This window comes from Salvelinus sp. IW2-2015, unplaced genomic scaffold (assembly GCF_002910315.2).
Source record: "Salvelinus sp. IW2-2015 unplaced genomic scaffold, ASM291031v2 Un_scaffold1936, whole genome shotgun sequence".
Classification (NCBI taxonomy): domain Eukaryota; kingdom Metazoa; phylum Chordata; class Actinopteri; order Salmoniformes; family Salmonidae; genus Salvelinus; species Salvelinus sp. IW2-2015.
Window position 1 is genome coordinate 101,334 of NW_019943293.1, and position 4,993 is coordinate 106,326.

Here is a 4,993-nt window from a genome sequence, read left to right on the forward strand (position 1 = left end):
ATATTGGATTTCTTTGGTTTCTGTCTGTTTGTTTCTATTGGGGTAATTGTTTTGGGGTTCTGGTTCTGGTGGATCTGGTGGGGTTAATTGATTATGTTTGGTTCTTGGTCCCTTGGTTGGATCTGATGGGGTTAATAATTGATTTTTGGGTTCTGTCCCTTTGTGGATTGACCTTTGGGTTTAATTTGTTTTGGTTTTTTCCTGGTTCCCTTGTGAATTCTGATTTGGGGTTTAAATTGTTTTTGCGGTTTCTGTATCCTTGGTGAATCTTGCTGAGTAATTGTTTTGGTCTGCTGTTCCTGTCCCCCAGCAATTTCCCTCTACGTGATCCGCCTCTCCCCTTTCTCATCGTGGCGGTTGGGTCTGGCAGTACTACCCAGGGCATTGGTGGGGATCCAACGTGCGCTCTCGTGGCCCTGCTCCATTGCTTTTTTTAAAACAGGTACCAGTACTTAACCGGACCCAGAAACCCCCCGCTTTCCCGTTAGGTTAACCCCCCCCTAAGAAAAGTTTTCCCCCATTTGATTTGCGCCCGCCGGGTTGAGTGCAAGATCTAGTTGCCCTTAACACACCAAATCCCCACAATCAACAATTTGGCCCCCCAGTTCAGCTAGTTTTTTTGTTTTTTTGTTGCGTCCCAATCAACCAGTCGGTCCCGCATTTCCCACATAACCCTGGGCCGGTTGGGGGTTCGTCCAAAGACCAGGCAGAAACCTCCCGAGAATTTGTTTCTTGTGCCTCGTAACCTGGTCCGTAACTCTTCCTAGAGCTGGCCGCCCGGCCAAACTGAGCAATCGGGGGAGAAGGGCCTTGGTCAGGGAGGTGACCAAGAACCCGATGGTCACTCTGACAGAGGTCTAGAGTGCCTCTGTGGAGAAGGTTGTCCTTCTGGAAGGTTCTCCCATCTCTGGGGCACTCCACCAATCAGGCCTCTATGGTAGAGTGGCCAGACAGAAGCCACTCTTCAGTAAAAAGAACATGACAGCCAGCTTGGAGTTTGCCGAAAGGCACCTAAAGGACTCTGAGTGAAACAAGATTCTCTGGTCTGATGAAAACAAGATTGAACTCTTTGGCCTGAATGCCAAGCATCACGTCTGTAGGAAACCTGGCACCATCCCTACGGTGAAGCACGGTGGCAGCATCATGCTGTGGGGATGTTTTACAGCGGCAGGGACTGGGAGACTAGTCAGGATCGAGGGAAAGATGAATGGAGCAAAGTACAGAGAGATCCTTGATGAAAACCTGCTCCAGAGCGCTTGGGACCTCAGACTGGGGGCGAAGGTTCAACTTCCAACAGGACAACGACCCTAAGCACAGAGCCAAGACAACACAGGAGTGGCTTCGGCACAAGTCTCTGAATGTCCTTGAGTGGCCCAGCCAGAGCCCGGACTTGAACCTGATCGAACATCTCTGGAGAGACCTGAAAATAGCTGTGCAGCGACGCTCCCCAACCAACCTGACAGAACTTGAGAGGATCCGCAGAGAAGAATGATAGAAACTCCCCAAATAGAGGTGTGCCAAACTTGTAGCTTCATACCCAAGAAGACTTGAGGCTGTAATCGCTGCCAAAGGTGCTTCAAGAAAGTACTGAGTAAAGGGTCTGATTACTTGATCTTTTTTATTTGTACATTTGCAAAAATGTATAAAGTTTTTGGTTTGTCATTATGGGGTATTGTGATGTTATTATGGGGTATTGTGATGTCATTATGGGGTATTGTGATGTCATTATGGGGTATTGTGTGTCGATTGAGGAGGGAAAAAACTATTTAAGGCTGTAACGTAACAATGTGGAAAAAGTCAAGGTGTCTGAATACTTTCTGAATGCATTGTGTGTCATATCTTACTGTGGAACTAGCATCTTGTGAATCGTGTCTCAGAGTTGAGCTTTTACCACCATGTTGTTGTTGCGCAGCTTTCTCAATCAATGTCGGCCTCTGTCAGCGAGCATGGGCAACGCAATCAAGTACATCAAGAAGGAAATCTCCAATATTCCTAGCCAATGCAAAGAGGAGGAGGTAAATACAGTGTGTTACGAGGCCAGGTTGTGACCAGAAAGACTCATGTTTCACTCATCATATCCATATTATGTCCATGGTCATTTTGTCTCTCTCTCTCTCTCTCACCCCCATGTGGTCATTTTGTCTCTCTCTCTCTCTCTCTCACCCCCATGTGGTCATTGTTTCTCTCTCTCTCTCTCACCCCCATGTGGTCATTGTTTCTCTCTCTCTCTCTCACCCCAATGTGGTCATTGTTTCTCTCTCTCTCTCTCTCACCCCCATGTGGTCATTTTGTCTCTCTCTCTCTCTCTCTCACCCCCATGTGGTCATTGTTTTCTCTCTCTCTCTCACCCCCATGTGGTCATTTTGTCTCTCTCTCTCTCTCTCTCATCCCCCATGTGGTCATTGGTGTCTCTCTCTCTCTCTTCTCTCACCCATGTGGTCATTTTGTCTCTCTCTCACCCCCATGTGGTCATTGTGTCTCTCTCTCTCTCTCTCTCTCTCTCTCACCCCATGTGGTCATTTTTGTCTCTCTCTCATCCCCATGTGGTCATTTTTGTCTCTCTCTCATCCCCATGTGGTCATTGTGTCTCTCTCTCTCTCTCTCTCTCACCCCATGGGTGGCATTTTGTCTCTCTCTCACCCCCATGTGGTCATTTTGTCTCTCTCTCACCCCCATGTGGTCATTGTGTCCCCCCCCCCCCCATATGGTCATTTTGGTCTCTCTCCCCCCCCTATAGGCAAAGACCAAACTGCTGCAGTGTATAGACCGTTACATAGAGGAGAAGATAGTTCTGGCAGCCAAGGCATATCTAAATACGCTATAGAGAAGATCAGTGATGGAGACGTCATTCTAGTTTATGGATGGTAAGAAAATAATAATACTTTTTAATCAAGAGATTAAAAGTCACCTGGAACACTGGGCCGTCACCTGGACACTGGGGCTCACTGGACACTGGGGCCGGTCACCTGGACACTGGGGCCGGTCACCTGGAACTGGGGCCGGTCACCTGGACACTGGGGCCGGTCACCTGGACACGGGGCCGGTCACCTGGACCTGGGCCGGTCACCTGGACACTGGGGCGGTCACCTGGACACTGGATTAAGCGGTTAATAGCACGGTCATTGAGAATTTAATTGAAATAGCTTTTCAGTCCAGGCTAATCTTAACTGTGTCAGGAATCCGCTCCAATGTGTTAATGACTAGTGGAATCCGCTCCATGTGTTAATGACTAAGTGAATCCTCCAATGTGTTATGACTAAGTGGATCCGCTCCAATGTGTTAATGATAAGTGAACCTCCAATGTGTAATGTAGTGAATCGCTCCAATGTGTTAATGACTAGTGGAACGTCCATGTTTAATGATAAGTGGAGCTCCAATGTGTAATGACTAAGTGGAAACTGCTCAAGGTGTTAATGACTAGTGGAAACGTCTAAATGTGTTAATGACTAGTGGAAACCGCTCCAATGTGTTAATGACAAGTGGAATCCTCCAAGGTGTTAATGACTAAGTGGACGCTCAAGGTGTTAATGACTAAGTGGATCGCTCCAAGGTGTTAATGACTAAGTGGAAACCGCTCCAAGGTGTTAATGACTAAGTGGAACGCTTCCAATGTGTTAATGACTAAGTGGAAACCGTCCAAGGTGTTATGCCTAAGTGAAACGCTCCAATGTGTTTAATGACTAAGTGGAAATCCGCTCCAAGGTGTTTAATGACTAAGTGGAAACCGTCCAAGTGTTAATGACTAAGTGGAAACCGCTCCAATGTGTTAATGACTAAGTGGAATCCGCTCCAAGGTGTTAATGACTAAGTGGAATCCGCTCAAGGTGTTAATGACTAAGTGGAAACCGCTCAAGGTGTTAATGACTAAGTGGAAACCGCTCCAAGGTGTTTAATGATAGTGGAATACCGCTCCAAGGTGTTAATGACTAAGTGGAAACCGCTCCAAGTGTGAATGACTAAGTGGAATCCGCTCCATGGTGTTAATGACTAAGTGGAATTCCGCTCCAAGGTGTTAATGACTAAGTGGAAACCGCTCCAAGGTGTAATGACTAAGTGGTCCGCTCCAAGGTGTTCATGTATAAGTGTTGGACTGACAGTCACAGAGACCAGGGTTTGAGTCGCAGTTGGGATACACCCAAATCACTACATTACAATACATAACTGATCTCCATCCTGTCTCCCACCTGTAAAAGTCTATCCAATCCTCTCAACTCTACAGTAGTACACCTTAGAGTATAGGACAGGGGTATTCAACTCTGACCCTACGAGGTCCGGGGCCTTCTGCTTTTCTGATCTACCTGTAATTAAATGCACCCACCTGGTGTCCAGGTCTAATCAGGCTGATTAGAGGGGAATCACCCACCTGGTGTCCAGGTCTAAATCAGTCTGATTAAGGGAATCACCCACCTGGTGTCCCAGGTCTAAAATCAGTCCCTGAGTTAGAGGGGATAACACCACCTGGTGTCCCAGGTCTAAATCAGTCCCTGATTAGAGGGGGAATCACCCCCCTGGTGTCCCAGGTCTAAATCAGTCCCTGATTAGAGGGGAATCACCCACCTGGTGTTTCCCAGGTTCTAAATCAGTCCCTGATAGAGGGATCCACACCTGGGTGTCCAGTCTAAATCAGTCCCCTGATTAGAGGGGAATCACCCACCTGGTGTCCCAGGTCTAAATCAGTCCCTGATTAGAGGGAATCACCCCCTGGTGTCCAGGTCTAAATCAGTTCCTGATTAGAGGGAATCACCACCTGGGTCCCAGGTCTAATCAGTCCTGATTAGGGGAATCACCCACCTGGTGTCCCAGGTCTAAATCAGTCCCTGTTAAGAGGGGGAATCACCCACCTGTGTCCCAGGTCTAAATAAGTTCCTGATTAGAGGGGAACAGTGAGAAAAATGCAGTGGAACTGGCTTTGAGGTCCAGAGTTGAGTTTGAGGGGTTAGTGTCGGTACAATCCAGTAGAATCCAGAAGTTAACAAGCCTGGTGTCCCTTCGC

The 4,993-nt window shown here is 47.6% G+C and overlaps 1 long non-coding RNA gene and 1 pseudogene across 2 annotated transcripts; one reads left to right on the forward strand and one right to left on the reverse strand.

The window, feature by feature from the left end:
* Positions 1-4,993, forward strand: part of LOC112072459 (translation initiation factor eIF2B subunit delta-like) — a 36,680-nt pseudogene that overhangs the window by 21,033 nt on the left and 10,654 nt on the right.
* Positions 2,260-2,673, reverse strand: LOC139024838 (uncharacterized). 2 transcript variants are annotated; one of them, XR_011476205.1, is made up of 3 exons: positions 2,641-2,673; positions 2,432-2,492; positions 2,260-2,379 (listed from the first exon to the last, which is right to left on the reverse strand). It is a non-coding gene; the product is annotated as an uncharacterized lncRNA (long non-coding RNA). The 2 variants fall into 2 exon arrangements; XR_011476206.1 differs by having other exon boundaries at positions 2,260-2,383.